This window comes from Azolla caroliniana, unplaced genomic scaffold, assembly GCF_043228905.1.
Source record: "Azolla caroliniana isolate FFs.n. ecotype wild unplaced genomic scaffold, voAzoCaro1.0.p SCAF_1, whole genome shotgun sequence".
Lineage (NCBI taxonomy): Eukaryota > Viridiplantae > Streptophyta > Polypodiopsida > Salviniales > Salviniaceae > Azolla > Azolla caroliniana.
The window spans coordinates 23,126,081-23,143,257 of record NW_028230436.1 but is presented as its reverse complement, the minus strand read 5'-3'; positions in this window follow the sequence as shown (position 1 = coordinate 23,143,257).

Genomic DNA, 17,177 nt, shown 5'->3' with positions numbered 1-17,177 from the left:
GATTGCTAGTTATTTGGACCCTTGAGAAGCTATACAATTCTTAGACATTGATCAAATGACAACTCAACAAACCGACGATTGCTAAAGTAGCAATCACTCAAACTGGTGATTTCTCAAACTAACGATCCGTGATGAACTAATGAGTACTAACTGTAATTCCTTGCAAACCGGCGATTGATAAAACCAATGACTACTAACTATGATTGCTAGCTATTTGGACCCTCGAGAAGCTATACAATTCTTAGACATTGATCAAATGACAACTCAACAAACCGACGATTGCTAAAGTAGCAATCACTCAAACTGGTGATTTCTCAAACTAATGATCCGTGATGAACTAATGAGTACTAACTGTAATTCCTTGCAAACCGGCGATTGATAAAACCAATGACTACTAACTACGATTGCTAGCTATTTGGACACTCGAGAAGCTATACAATTCTTAGACATTGATCAAAACACTTGCCTTGGAATCCTTCTAAATGGAAAATTAGAAATGAGACTAAATCTCTTGGATATAGTCAAGAGTTCTATACAAGATCCAAGAGTTTCCGACCTTGCTACAACAAGAATAGAAATATCATTGCACAAGCAAAAAAATCATCTTCAACACAATGGATCATCAACATTTTATTTCTCAAGGAAAAATCATCTTGAATTTGGCAAACAAGCGAGTTCTCATAGTACAAAATAATTCTTTATCCATTAAATTCTAGTAGATTTAAAGATAAATAAATTCATGACATCATCCTCAATAACAATAAAATGCTCTATGCATTAAATTCTACTAGATTTAAAGATAAATAAATACACACCATCATTCACAATAACGGTTGTCAAGAAACTGCAATTGTTGAGATCCTTGCAATGAATATGGAGGCCATTTATAATAATGCAATTGCCAATGGATGGAAAAATTGTCAACACTCTAGTGAATAAGAGTATTCAAGAAAGGGCCATGTGAAAAGATCCACTCTGTTCATATGACTACGTTTCAAATGGATGCATTCTAGATATAGAAAACTCAAGTAATAACACAACACATTGCTTCTAATAGAAAAGGGGATCCCTACCCCTAGGGTCTTCAACCAAGCTCATTCGCAACTCCAATTTTGCTTGGTAACAATAATGATATCACCACATTAAATGTCATTATCACTTCACAAATATGTGAAAACCATACAATACCTTCCACTTCTATATGGCATAGATGAAAAATTAACACACATCCACATATGAGAAGGTTATCTCTAGGGTATAATGAAACAAAATTCATTCCCTAGTGCCGAACTACCCTAACTAAATCTATTGAACAAACTAGGTCAATCCAAAACATAAAACTTACAAGCCGTATTCCTTACCTTTGGACAGAGATGTCCCATAGGAAAATTGTATACACAACTATAACACATACATATTTAATTGTACACATTCACAACTAAGCCATATATAAGGTTTTAAAAAACAATTAAATCTATGCTTTCACACTAAACTTCCACTACACATTCATACATACAACGAAGTGTGATCAATATAAAAAACATACACACATTTGCGCCATGTAGGAGATTTCAATCGGAATACCAAAACCAATAAGGTGTACATCCATCTTCTAGAAGATTCCAATGGGATCCATAAATAAACTAGGAAACCTCATTTACTAGATTTCAATTACGCTAGATATGAGAATAGAAGCATACTTCAAAGAGTGAAGACCAATCAATGTTTTGCCGAGACAGAAAACAAATCTAAACATGTTGCATCAAAATTGAGAATATCTTTAAAGATTCAAACTTTTCCCAAAAGTTTAGGAAGATTGAGAATTTTATAAACAAATAGATCTATATACCATGAGAAGAACGAAGGCAAGAAAATATAAGCATATATAGATATTGATAAAGATAGCGAAATACATACTAGTGCACTCTTCCCTCTCTTTCCAAAGAGCTTGATGGAGTTGAGTTTGTATGGTATTCTAATGAAAAGAAGTCAAAATAGTCTCCAATGACTACCAACAATGCCATTTTTACTTCATTCTACAAACAATAGATACAAACTTTTAACAAGAATGGGGTTTATTTCAGTTTTGTTGGAGTTAAGGGTCGGGTGAGTTTTTGCTATTTTTATTTGATAGTTTTGGAGTTGTTCCTCCAAGTTGTATATGTTGATCCCATTGTGGATTCGAGTAAACTTTGTTGTATTCTATTTGCTAACTAGTGCAAAGTAGTGTTTTTTTGGAAATTTTTAAAAAAGAAAAAGAAAAAAAGATGGTGTTAAATAAGAGGTAAGTTCATAGAGATAGATAGATAGATAGATAGATAGATAGATAGATTCTATTATCATCTTCAAAGGTCAAATATGACCGATGAGACCAAACATATTACATTTCACGTGATACATGTGAATGTGAGTAGCGACTCTCGATATTCAAGAACTTACCAATGAATGTTGTAATCGAGAGTGCACATTGTGGTTGTGAGGTAAATTCGTGCAAGGATTGGGCTTGGTCGAAGATGTGTGAAAAGCACGGTTGAATATTATCAAAGGCAGAGCATTGTATCAAAGTGTGATAGTTCGTCTCTCGAACTTGTTTAGGGAAAAGTTGTGCGGAAAAGACGCTCGGCCACAACCGAGTTGAACACTCAATGGAAGATCAAAACAGAAATGGACATAAATGCTCTTACACAACCAACAGAGACGACACAAGATGTTTACGTGGAAAACCCTAATCGGGAAAAACCACGGGGGCCCACAAACTCCAACTTTCACTATAAGAGAAAGGGGGATACAATAGCAGACTCATAGGCAACGAGCTTGAGCTTTGGCTTTGCCAACTGGCGGTTACAATAGAAAATGCTTTCTGTATCTCGCGCTGTCTCTCTCTCAAACTCTCTCAGTCTCTATACAACAATATCTCTACTCACATTATACATAAAGTGGTTGCCCTAAGTCATATTTATACTTATATGACTTTAGGACTATTTACAAATATAGCCATGACAAGCTTACTAGAAACATATTTATAGATATGTCCTTGGATCCGGTTCACACCGGATCCATCTGGATACCTTTCGGATCTATCCGGTCTGGTTCCTTCCTTCGGCTCATCCGATCCGGCTCATCCGGATCTCATCTGGATCCCATCCGGAGGGACTGAATTCCCAACAAGCTCCCCCTTCACTCTGACATGGGATGTCTTGTCAATCCGATCCGTCTCCTACACACGTCCCGCTTGTCAGCAGAAAACACCTTGGTCAGCATGTCCAATCCGTTCTCCTCTGTATGAATCTTTATCAACAAGAACTCTTTATCTTCTACCTTCTCTCGGAGCCAGTGATATCTTCTTTGGATGTGCTTGGTCCGGGAATGTTAGGCCGCGTTCTTCGCGAGGTGGATGGCACTTTGACTGTCGCAGTAGAGCCGAAATTCCTCTTGCCTGATCCCTAGCTCTCTGATGAAGTCCTTCATCCAGATTACCCCTTTACCAGCTTCTACTGCTGCCATGTACACCTCTTCTGTTGTCGATAGTGCAACGGACTTCTGTAGCCTCGACTGCCTTGGTATGGCTCCTCTTGCATATGTCATGACATATCCGGATGTTGACCGGTTAGTATCCGCATCAACCGACATATCTGAATTCATGAATCCTTCAAGTTGGGGTTTGCTGGAGCCGAATCAGAGGCACATATTGGAGGTGCCTTTCAAGTACTGGAGTATCCACTTGACCACGATCTAGTGTTCTCTTCCCGGATTGCTCATGAACCGGCTGACCACTCTAACTGCATATCTGATGTTCGGCGGGTGCACACCATTGCGTACATCAAGCTTCCGACGACAGAGGCGTATGGTATCTTCATCATCTTCAACTTCTTTGCCTTTGTCTTCGAGCTCTACTTCTCGGACAACCTGCAGTTTGTTGGAAGTGTCGACCCGACCAACTTTGCATCTGTCATGTTGAACCGTTGGAGCACCTTCATTACATACTTCTCTTGTGACAACCATAACTGCTTCTTCGACCGGTCCCGGATTATGTGCTTCCCTAGGATCTGTCTCGCCGGATCCAGATCTTTCATTGAGAAGGTTCGGTTTAAGGCCTTCTCAAAATCCTAATTTTGATTTGGTCCGGTTCGACGATCAACATATCATCCACATACAACAGGAGTATTAGGAAGTCGCCTCCTCGAAATTCTTCACAAACACGCAACGGTCAGCTTGCGTCTTGTGGTATCCTTGTTCGGTCATGAAAGAGTCGAACTTCTGGTACCATTGCTGGGGAGCTTGCTTCAGTCTATATAAGCTCTTCTTCAACTGGCACACCAGGTGCTCCTTCCCTTTCTCGATAAATCCCTCCGATTGTTGCATGTAGATCTCTTCTTCGAGGTCACCGTGCAGGAAATGCCGTCTTGACGTCTAGCTGCTGGACCTCGAGATCCATGCTTCCCGCAATGCTCAACATAGTCCGGATGGATGTCATCTTGACTACCGAGGCAAAGATCTTGTCGAAATCCACACCCTTCTTCTATTGGAAGCCCTTCACTACAATGCGGGCCTTATACCTTGGTGAATTTCCAGAGTCTCCCGGTTTCAACTTGTACACCCACTATTCCGGAGCGTTCTCTTTCCCTTCGGCAGCTCCGTCAATTCATATATGTGGTTCTCATGTAGGGAATCCATCTCATCCTGCATGGCACTTAACCACTTGCGGTTGTGAGTGTCTTTCTTTGCTTCTTTGAAGCTTTCCGGCTCACCCTCATCGGTCAACAATACATGATTTGCATCTGGAAATCTCTAGGAAGCTCTTCTCCCTCTAAGAGGATATCTCTGTCCTTGGTTTTCGTTCACCGGTTCCTCCATACGTTCTTCACCTGAATCTGATTTGGGGTCTTGTCAGATTCTAGTGTCTACTACTTCTTCTTTTGTTGGTTCAGTTTCTTGTCCAAATCCGGCCGGTTCATTGAGTGTCATCTGGCTTCCGGTCGGATGGATCCTTGCATCTTCCAACCGATCTCTATCGGTGGACCCGGAGTTCGCTATCTTCTTCTCCAACTCCTAGTCGGCAATGTTCTTGTCTTCCATGAAGACTATGTCATGACTCCGGAAAACCTTCTTGTCGACCAAGTCCCACACTCGGTAGCCGAACTCATCATCGCCGTATCCAAGGAATATGCATGGTCGGTACTTCGGATCCAACTTTTCTCTCTTGTCCTTTGTGACATGCACATAAGCGAGACAACCGAACACCTTCAGATGCCGGTAAGACATGCCTTTACCGGTCCATACTCTCTGCAGTGTGTCTCCTTCCAAGGGTGATGAGGGTGATTTGTTTATCACATAGGTCATTCTCATCAGTGCCTCAACCCAAAACGTCTTGGGTAACTTTGCATGTGCTAGCATGCTCCAGACTCTCTCCATTATGGTCCTGGTCATCCTTTCGGCCAGCCCATTCAGTTCCGGTGTCTTCGGCACGGTGAATTCGAGCTGGCAGTACTCCTCGAATTGCCCTTGGTATTCCGTTGTTCTCTCGAATCGCCTTCAGCTTCTGGCCGGTTTCCCTTTTGCGTGGAAGTCTTTGAAGACAGATAGTACCTGGTATTTTGTCTTCAACGGTGAGACCCACTGCTTTCGGCTGCGGTCTTCTATGAACCTCACGAAGTACTGCGATCCGGCATGTGACTACTTCACCACTTGACATACATCGGTATGCACAAGTTCCAGTGGTGCATTCTGTCTCGTCGGTGGTCTCGACCGAAAAGAGATTTGGTTTTGCTTGCCGGCCAAGCAATTAGTGCACACTTCCGAAGATGCACATCTTTCACCTCCGGAATGAGGCTATCTTCTTCAAGTCTTCTCATCCCTTTCTAGGTCATGTGGCACAACCTTTTGTGCCACAACTCACTGGCATTTTCGGATGTCACGTTCACTTCTTCCCGGCAAATCCGGGCATGCATTAGGTACAAAGTGTTGATCTTCCGGGCTTGGGCCACGATTAGGCTTCCTTTGCAAAATTTCATGACTCTGTTCTGGATGTTACCCGTGTAGCCTCCATCATCTAACCGCCTAGCTCATATAAGGTTCAACCGAACCTCTGGAATGTGTCAGACATCCTTCGACAACAATCTGCACTCAGTTGATGTTGTCAACCACACATCTCCTATGCCAACAATTTGGCATGCACCTTCATTTCCCATCTGGATAGAGCCATGATCGCCAACCGACGATTACAACAGAAAATGCTTTCTGTATCTCGCGCTCTCTCTCTCTCTGTCTCTATGCAACAATATCTCTACTCATATTATACATAAAGTGATTGTCCTAAGTCATATTTATACTTATATGACTTTAGGACTATTTACAAATATAGCCATGATAGGCTTACTAGAAACATATTTACAAATATGTCCCTGGATCTGGTTCACACCAGATCCATCTAGATACATTCCGGATCCATCCACTCCGGTTCCTTCCTTCGGCTCGTTCGATCTAGCTCATTCAGATTGTTGCCGATTAGGAACACGGTCCGCGGTAAGTCCTTCGACCTAGACCTCCAAGTGGGTGTGGAACAACGAATAGGCGTCTAAGCGTAATGCGTAGGGGAATGTTCCCTATAACCTATCAGCGTATAAGGGAGATGGCTACAACCGAATCCTTAGCAAGGGTTACACTTACGTTGTTACACACTTAGGTCTTCCAGACACACACAACGGATTAGCCGTAGCTATACACAGAGAATCAGAGAATCTTCTGTTTCCTTCTTTTTGTGGCTTAGGGTTCATTGGGCGGTGACCCATCGTGGTGCCGCGTGTTCTTGAACTAGGAGTTTGTGCATGCCTTTAGTCGTTTTAATAGTCGCTATCTTCTCCTTCTTTTTTTTTTTTTTTTTTCGTAATGGTTATCTACAACCTATTTTTACATTATGGTACAAGTGGGGCCGCTCATTTACGGTGCGGGTTCTCCGGCTCTGTCTTGTTCGACGGTGAATGGGTTAGGTGGCGTAGGGCCCAGGTAAGGTTTGAGCTGAAACCCATTCACCTTTTGCTGGACTACTTCCCCGGCCAGCGTACCTAGTTGGAACATGCCTTGTTTCGCTCCAATTATCTAGTACGGGCCGGTCCAGCGGAATCGTAACTTCCCCGGCATATGGCCCATGCGAGTTTGGAAAACCAGCACTACTCGACCCACGACGAACTCCTTTTCCCGTACGGGCTGCCGTCGGTGTGAAGGGCCCCACAAAATCCAATCCCCACTTTTGGAAGGGGTCTAGCGGTAATACGGGCTAGTGTGGCATCCTTGCGCCCTCCGCGGGCTGTCCCATCCGTTGACACAAATCACACTTTCTACAATACGCGGATGCGTCCTTCTGCGTTGTTGGCCACCATAAGCCCGCCTGCCATACTTTCCGGGCTGTAACATCACCCGTGTAATGGCCGCCTGCCGTAAAACTGCTTCCTTCCCATCCTGCCGTACCCCACATCGCCAAATGCTGTCACTTCCTTTGTGATATAAAACACCTTCGACGAGGCAGAAGTGACGGCTTTGGACGGCTAGTCGTTTCCGTGCGTAATTGTGGTGGAGGCAGTCCCGTAGTAAAAAAGTACGTCATTTCCATAAGCCACCGGTCCGGAAAGGTCGATTCCATTCTTTCTGCTAGTGTCGCTACCCGCAGGATATCGGCGTCCGGAAAATCATCATCATCTTTCTGTACTGTTTCTCCATTCTCAAGTCTGCTCAAAAAATCCGCCATTGCGTGTTGCGTCCCTGGTCAGTGTTGGATTACGAAATCGAATTCCTGGAGTAGCAGCATCCACCGTGCCAATTTCCTTGTCAGGGCTTGTTTCTCCACCAAATACAGTAGCGCCGAATGATCCACGTGGAACGTGAATTTCCTTCCTAATAAATAGTGCCAGAATTTATTGATGATATAGATCATCCCTAGCGCCTCCCGCTCCGTTGTGGAGTAGTTACGCTTTGCTATTGATAATTTGCAACTAGCGTAGTATACTGGACGGTACCAGCTTGGTTCGGTGAGCTGCATTAGTGCACTTCCTATTGCTATGTCCAAGGCGTCAAAGAACACATGGAATGGCTTCACCCAAACTGGTGGTTGTACGACGGGAGCCTGTTTGAGCATTATCTTAAGTGCCTCATAGGCCTTATCCTCCGTTGCACTCCATTGGAAAGGAGTCCGATGTACGACAGCGTATAACGACGTGGCGAAGTCCGCCAAATACCGTATCATTCGACTATGCCATCGTATTTGTCCTAAAAACTGACTGGGTGATTTGGCGTTTGTTGGAGTTTTGGCTTGCGTAATCGCGGAGATTTTGTTCGGGTCAACTGCTATTCCCTCCTTGCTGACTATATGGCCCAGGAGAGTCCCGTTGGTCACACCGAAAGCACATTTCGCGGGATTCAGGCTTAAGCGTGTGGTGCGGCAACGTTCCAGGCACAGTTGTAAGTGCGAAAAATGGTCTATTGTTCTCCCATATACCGCAAAGTCCTCTAAAAAAACATGCATGAACGCCGGAATGTATTCCCCAAAGATCTCCATAATTGTCCGTTGAAATGTTGCCGGCGCCGTCTTTAGCCCGAACATCATGACGACTGCCACATATACTCCCCAGTCCGTGACAAATGCCGTCTTTTCTTGGTCCTCGGGATGCATGCGTACCTGGTTATAGCCACTGAAACATCTCATGGCCTGCGACGGCGTCCAGTACGCTATCGGTGAAGGGTAAAGGAAATGCGTCCGTAATGGTGACGACGTTTAATTTTCGGTAATCTACGCATACCCATATTTTGCTGTTTTTCTTTGGAACGACCACTATCGGGCTTAACCATGTCGCTTGTTTAACTGGTCGTATGAACCCCGCCTTCAGGAGCTTGTCAAATTCTTCTTTCACGCAGGTCACGTAGTTCGGGTTCATGCGGTAGTGGCGCTGCTGGACGGGTTTCGCGTCGGTTGCTAAATTGATCTCATGCTGATAGAACTTGGGATCTAACCCCTTCATGTCCTCGTGAGCCCAAGCGAACACATCCTTATATTCCGTGAGTAGTGCGATCATCGTTTTTCTCTGGTCCGGCCTTAATTCCTTTGCGATGGAGAGGAAACGAGGCTTCGATTCCGTACCCATGTTTACTTCTTTGAGGGCGGAAGTGGTGACTCATTGTGAAATATCCATTTCCCTTTCGAATGCCGCCCGTGCTCTGCTGAGTTCCAATATGGACTCTGTGGTTTGGTTCGTAAGGCTCGTCTTGGAGAACAGTGGCCGTGGCATGTTCTGCCGCGGTTGCGATGACGTCTATTTCAAATAGCGGAATAATTCGAGGGTGCTCGTCGAGGTATGCCTCTAATTCTGCATCCTCCACCCCAGCCAACATATTTATATCTTCTGCGTATAATGGTGTTATACCCTTCGGTTGTGGCGTGCTTCCTTCCGTAGGTACGCGAACCTTGGTGCGTCCGTGTCGGAAACTGATACACTTGTGTTGCCAGCTCTGCTTGATATTTGCTACCCGAAGCCATGGTCTGCCCAGAAGCACTGGGTACGCCCCTGGGGCGTCCAAGGCGAGGACGACCACTGAGATGTCGAATCGGTGTCCGCCCACGATAATGCCTATTTTGCGAATTAACCCTAATGGTCGTACTGAGCGGGTATCTACCATTCGGAGCCAAAATGGGCAAGCCTCTCCCATTCTGAAATGCCTAACTGCTCGCAAGTTTTCGCGCTAATTACATTGACGCCTGAGCTACCGTCGATTACGCATCTAGGAATTTCCTGTCCGTGTAATATTAATGTAATAGCCGGGTTGTGCTGATCCACTACCGGCGGTCCATAGCTAACGTTTGTAAGGTTTGTAGCGATACTCACCCCGGGTATGCCTGTCACCCGTTCTTCCATGGTCTGGCGGAAGCGTGGGACTAGCTGCAACAGTTTCTCCATGGTTAACGTTGTCGTGAAGAAAACCGTCCCTTAGCGCAAACAGTGCATAGCGCGCGTGAACCGGCTCTTCACGCGTGCACGCCCTTTAATGTATATAATAGGAAATTAGGTACATAGGCATATCCGGGGTAGTTAGATTCGGTAGGTAGGAAGTAAATGAGGGAGACGGCTCCCTTCCTGAAGCTATAAAAGAGAGGGGGGCACGGGGAGAAGGGATCGCGCATTGAGGAGGACGAAGTGCTGTCGGACCGTAACCGAACGCTTCTCCTCTGTTTGTTCTCTATTGCTCTTCTCTGCAGGTTTTCGGGAGGCTCGCGCTGCTTCGAGGAATGCCCGTGTGCTTCCGGCAGCACCTCCATCCTATCCCCTTTCGTGCACAGACGAATAGGCATCGACATCTGTTCGCCGGCCTGTTCGGTTGTAACCGTTTGTGTGCTCTATTGTTTTGTGTCATTTGCTAATATACAAACATTCGTGTCTCTCTGTCTCTGTGTCCATTTGTGTTTTCTGCGTTGACGGGCCGTGCCCCTGTGTTTCTTTGCTCATACGCTACCGGTCGTCTCTCTCTTTCTCTTTCCCCTCCTATCACCTGCTCTTCGGTTCAAGACCCCGGTGGTCCCGCCTCGTTTCTCCACGCATGCGCGTAGTAACGCGACATATTTGGTGAACCCGACGTGAAAGGCGGCAAGGGAGGATGGAGTCGGAAGATGACGACCTTGCGGAGATGGTGGCCGAAGTGGTGTTGGAGTCGGCACGAGTGGTGATGAGGCAAGAAGCAGCGCAACAAGCGGTTGAGCGAGTGGTCGAAAGAGTCGGCCATTTCAACGGGGACAAAGTCCCATCTTACTTGGAAGCCTACAACGCGGAAATGGAGGAGCGTGGCGTAGACGAGGCGTTCAGGCTGGAGTTCTTCTACCGGGTCGTAGCTGTCCGGATGCATGCGGAAGTAAAGGAGCTCCGTGAGGCTCATAGTTCGTGGGAGGCCTTCGAAGTGGCGCTCCTGAAGGCATACGGAGGACGGCGGAAGAGCCGGGGACGGCACGACTTCGACCAGTGGGTAGCATCGGCAAAGACCCACCGGGGCGCGACGAAGGCGTTCCGAGAGTTCAAGCGACGGCTTGCCCGGCTCCCAGAGCGGGAACAAGGTTTGGTGGGGGCGGACAAAGTCCTTTTGTTCGTCAGGTCGATCGACCGAGTGGAACGGGAAGCCATCGGGATTGAGCTCGAAGACGATGACGGAGCCAATGGGCTTACGGAGGACTGGTCGAAGGTTGGAAGGGTGTGCCAACGGCTAGACAACGAGCGAGCCGAGAAGGCTAAGAGGAAGGTACGCGACGGCGTGCCATCACAGCGGGAAGAGGCCGAACGGCAGAGAGAGTCGGCAAGGGTCGGCGTTGGGGCCAGGTTTGCGGAGGCGTATGCAGCTCTCGAGGCGATGCTCGAGGAAGAGGAAAGACGGAGGCCACAAGTCGAGACTGAGAAGACGTACTTGCCCCACGCGATGACGGAAGATCGGTACGCAGTACCACGGGAGAGGGTGCGGAACGAAACGCCCTCTCGACTTGCGGAGATAGAACGGTCAAGGACGAGGCCGAGATACAGATCGCGGAACCGGAACGTTGGGACCAGCGGTTTCGGGCGTGTCAGCCCGAGATCCCGGTCATTGCGCGATCGGTAAGAAGACGACCGCCGACCACGAAGAGTCGGTGGCTACGGATAAGGGCGCAAAATGGACGGGCGATTCTTTGTGTCTTCCCACACTTGCTCCTGAGACGATGGCAGTCGGGCCCGAGTGCCCATGTGAGTCCCAAGCGGAGGAAGGCGGCGGCGAAAGGGCAAGAATCACCGGCGAGACGATGCGGGGAAAGAACGGATGAAAGCCCACGGACCCGATTCCGGAGAACTCGGCATTCGGGCCCGTATGCCCATATAAGACCGAGGAGATGGATAGCGGTACCGAGGAGTCCTGGCACAATGCCAAAGAAGTTGGATGGGAAACGGCCTACGAGGAGGCCGAGGACGAAAGCGGCACGAGGAGATCGGCATTCCGATTCGTATGGAGTAGAATCCGGTCGTGGATCGTTCGATCGGGGCCAGATTCGGCATGAAAGTGCTGATACGGGAGAGGGTGCGGGACGATGTCGAGGTATTCCTCGCGGATGCGTGGAATGAGGTGGGGCCTCGGGGGTCTTGTACCGAAGAGCAAGAGACAAAGGGAAAGGGAAGGGACCCACTACGTGTGGGCGTAGATTCACAGGGGCACGACCCTTCGACACAAAGACGCGAGTGGGACACCGACGCAGAGAGACACGAATGTATGTATATATATATATTAACAAGGACAAACAACAAGAAGCACGAAGTCAGTTACAACCGAACAAGCCGGCGAACAGATGCCGATGCCTGTTCGTAAACGCTCAGAAAGAAAGGAGTAGGTTGGAGGTGCCGCCGGAAGCACTCGGGCATTCCTCAGAGCAGCGCGAGCCTCCCGAAAACCCGCACAGAAAGAAGCTACGGAGTTTGGAAGAGAGAGAAGCCTTCGCCCAACAAGCCGACAACACTTCGTCCTCTCTAACCGCGATCCTTCCCCCCTCCTCGTCTCCCTCCTTTTATAGGCAAGGAAGGAGCCGTTTCCCATTAACTTCCTACCTAGCGAATCTACCTACCTCGGATCTTCTATGTACCTAATTCTCTCTTACGTACAACATAAGGCGTACGTGCATGAAGAGCCGGTTCCTACGCTCCGGTGCACCGATTCCGCTTGTGGACGGTTTTCTTCACGACATCCGCTCCCACCTAACCGCGCATCCACCGGCATGCGCCAAATTGAGTTGGGACAGAGGAAACCGGTCCAGCCTTCATTCCCCGCCCGTCGGTTCTTCCTCGGTTTCTGATCGTTCGTCGTCGCGGTCCAGGTTAACCGGATCCGGCTCGTCGTCGTGATGCTTCTTGAATGCTTTGATCTGCTTCCCAGCTACCGGTATCGCCATTCTCGTGCCGTCGAGTTCCGCCAGATGGTACGTCCCGTTGTCGTTGGCGCTTTGTACCACGTAAGGCCCGAACCACCTTCTTGCGAACTTCCGTGTCGCTCGGTGCTGGTTGTCGAGGCTGCTGTCGTAGACTAGCACCCAGTCGCTTTCCTCGATCTTCTTTGGTCGGAGCCGGACCGGGCTTTGTTCCTCGTCCTTGCCACCCGAAGCTTTCCCGCAGCCTACTCCACGTCCTCTGGTCTTCGCTCGAGCTGTCGTATGCGCGCCGCCAACAGTTCCTCCCGGCTCATCTCGTCTTTCCAGTCCACGGTTGCCCATGAGGAGATCGTACGTTCCATCGGCATGATCGGCTTCTGCCCAAACATGAGCTCTACCGGCATGAATCCGGTTACCGAACTGTGCGTAGTTCGGTCAGCCCACAACGCGTAAGGCAGCAGCCGCGGCCAGTTCCCGACTTGCCCTCCGCATGCCCGAACTAACGCCTTGACGATCGGTCCGTGTCCGCGCTCCACCTTCCCATTCGCCTCCGGATTGTACGCAGTGGTAAGCGAGAGCTTGACTCCTAGCCGGTCGAACAACTCCTCGGCCTCTTCGGCGTCCAACTCCTCGCGATCAGCCACGATCTTCCCGACGCACCCGTACCGGCATATCACGTCCTCGATCAGGAACCGACATACGGCCGCGGTCGTTTTGTTCTGAAGGGCTCGGCCTTCCACCTGGTTCGTCAGATCCTCCCGAGCCAGGACCAGATACCGCATCTGTCCTACTCCCATCGGCATCGTCACCAGATCTATCCTCCATTTGAAGTGGATGGTCGGAGGGTACGTAGGGTGAAGCTCGTCCCGATGTAGGACTATGGAGTGCATCTGACAGCTCTCGCAAGTTGTCACGAACCGATGCACGTCCCGGTACAGTCCCGGCCACCAGTACTTCCCCTTTATCTTCTTGAACGTGGCCCACGTTCCATGGTGTCCAGCCCAAGGGCTGTCGTGGTAGGCCGTCAACAGCTCCTCCTGTTCTTCCTTCATTGCTACCACCTGGAGCGGGACTCCGTTCCTCTTCTTCGGGTGCTTCCATAAGTATCCGTCCTGGAGAAAGAATCGGTATGCTTTCTTCCGGATCCGGTTGGTCTCGTTCTTCGTCCATCACGCATCCGGCGTCATTGTCCTCAAGAAACCACCGATCTGTAGCCACTCGCCGTCGTACTTGCTCTCGTCAAAGCCGTTAAGTGCCGGAGTGCTCGTCCCATCGGTCGTCACGTACGCTGCCTCGAAGAAGTCCACGCCGACTTCTTCGTCCTCCGAAACCATGCCGCCTTCGTCATCAAACCTCGCCCTCGAAAGCATGTCGGCCATGGCGTTGTCCTTTCCGGAAATGTGTCATATTTCCGGGTCCAGGGACTTGATGTACGCTAATCACCTGAGCATCGCCAGGTCCGGTGTCGCGCATCCGGAAACCATGCCGAGAATTCGCAGGCAATCCGTCTGGATAATCACTTCTGTCCCGATCAGGTAGTCTTTGTCGGCCTTTACTGCCGAAATGATACCCCAGAGTTCGCGTTTAACCTGGGCGTATCCTCGTTGTTGCTCACTGAGGACCTTCGCACCAAACCGGATTGGGAACCGAATGCCGTCCTCATCTTCTTGGTTGACAACCCACCCGATCCTGGTCGGACTCGTATATACCGTTATGTAGACGGGAGTGCCTTTCTCGTAGACAGCCTTCCGGAGTGCCGGAGCTGCAGCAAGAGCCTCCTTCATCTTCCGAACCGACTCCGCGTGCTCGTCTCGCCACTCGAATTTTCGCCCCTTCTTTAGCAACCCGTATAGCGGCTCCGCAACGTGGGCGTAATGCGGGATCCATATGTGGTAGAATGCGCATGCCCCCAGGAACCTCTGAACCTCCGTAACCGAGCTACAGTCGGTCTTCATCGCGGAGATGGCTTCTACCTTTGTCGGAGACGGCTTCCGGCCATATGGTCCACATAGGTGTCTGACCACCAGGATTTCTGATTGCCCGAAGGCCGATTTCTCCCCGGAGAAGGTGAGCCTCGCATCCTCTAACCTTTGTAGCACCTTCTCGCAGTCGTTGATGTGTGTTGCAACGAATCGCCGGCACCCGTCTGGCCCAAGTGTCTCGTCCTTCTCTTCCACCGGGCACCCTTTGATCAAGATGTTGTCTAGAAATGGCATGGTGATGTCCGGGAGGCAATCCCTCAGTACCTTGTTCATTGCATTCACCATGTGGGCCACCGAGTTGGTCCCTTCTTGTGGCAGGGTACACATTCGCACTAGGCCGAGGGGAGTTTGCATCGTCGTAATGTCTCTGCTCTCCACGGCTAGCTGGAACTGGTCGTACCCCGAGTACAGATCACCGACCGAGTAAATCGACCTTCCGGCGAAGGCCTCCGCGAACTCATCTATGGTCGGTCCGATTCCTGCGTTCCGAATGGTCACTCTGTTGACCGGCTGCAAGTCTTGAATGAAGCGCAATGTTCCGGGCCGAGAACTCCGCACGCTCGAAGTCGCTCCTCCGCCCTTGCCTTTTCTCGACCAACGATGCCGACTATCATACACCCTCCGTTGTTGGAGAAGCAAAATTTTCTACCTATCGTACAAGGTTTCTTCGGTTTCGGTTCTATCGTACAACTGTGGGGTCTTTCCCGAGTGTCCGGACTGTCTCGGCCCCACGCCTTGGCAGCCCTCTCTAAAAATCCTCCCGGTTCTCGCCACCAAGGGATTCGCGGTTTCGCTCGTGGTTCGGTCGCACCGTTAGAAATTGAACCGAATGGTGCCCGTCCTGGCTTTTGACCCTCGCGTAGGCCGAACCGTTGTCTAGCACCTTGGTCTCCATCCGTGCCGCCGTGATGTATGGTTCCCCTAATATGACCGGGTGCGAGGACGTCTCCTGTACGAAGAAGTGCTGGTCAACCTCGACGTCGCCGATCTTGACTCGCACATTCGGGCAGGCCCCATGCAGTTCCTTGGTGGCGCGCGTTGCCGCCCGTATCTTCCACCCGTGCTTGGTGTTGATCGGCCACTTTCCCTTCTTATAGAAGTCCATGGACATCAGGTTTATTTCCGAACTGTGGTCCACCAGTGCCACCACCGGTTACTGAACATCTTCGATTTTTATCGGGGTCTCCGTGGTTGCTCGGGCCTAGTGTGGCCTCGAATAGTGACTCTCCGCCCACTCATCTTCCAGCGCCAAGTCGTCGATGTCCGTCGTCCGCACCTCCACCGGTCTTTCCGGTTCCGTCTCCGTCGACAGCCTCTTCCGCTTCACCGGTTTAGGGCCCTTCTGGTATTGCCGGCGTGCACCCGGCCTTCCCATAGGTACACCACCCGATTCTTCAACGCCTCTGCGAAATCGCCGCAGTCCTTCCAAATGTGGCCGACCTCGTCGCACCACATGCACCTTTTCCCTGCTACCGGCCGTCGGTCACGAGCCGGTTCGCCGCCTTCCCTTCGAGTCTGGGCGATCTGGAGATCCTTTATCGCCCGCGTCAACTCCTCCAGTGCTGCTCCTCCGGACGAGTCATTGACCATGCCGGTCGGAGCCGACCCGGTTTCGAGCCACTCCCGGGTCTCTGCCCTTCGCCCTTGCGGTGCCGGTTCAAGCCTCCTTGCTGTGACAGAGCCCACACCGGCCGCCCCGTTGTCAGCCCATTCTCGCCGTTTGTTGAAACGGCCACAGACTCTCTTAACCGCAGCCCAGTCGGTCGTCAGCCCGTCTTCGGTCTCTAGCAAGGAGCCGACTTGATCCCGGTCCCGCTCGTCCACCGACTTGATGAACAGTAGGACCCGACTCGTATCCAGAACGGTTCGGTCAAGTGCCGAAAGGCGCGCAAAGCGTTCCTCAAACTCCCGGAGGAGTGCCGACGTGTTTCTTTCCTTGCCGGGGGACTCCACCCATTCCATGAAGTCCCGTTTCGAAAGCCGGAGCGCGTCGTCCAGCCCGTATTTTTCTAGGAGTCGGCCTTCGAACTCCTCCCAGGTACGACTCTTTGCTTGTACCTCGAGCACCTCCGCATGGATGCTCGGCATCGCCACTTGAGGGAACCCGGCAAGACGCCTCTCTTCCGGAATGTCCCGCATCCTTCCCGCTGAAACGGCCGATCGTACCGACGACCACCTCAATGGCTCTGTCGAGGGCGCCTGTGCCCTCGCGTGTGCTCAATTCCCGATCCACGGCCGAAGCCATGGCCTCCGCAAGATCCGACCCCTTCATCTTCTGCTCTTCTGCC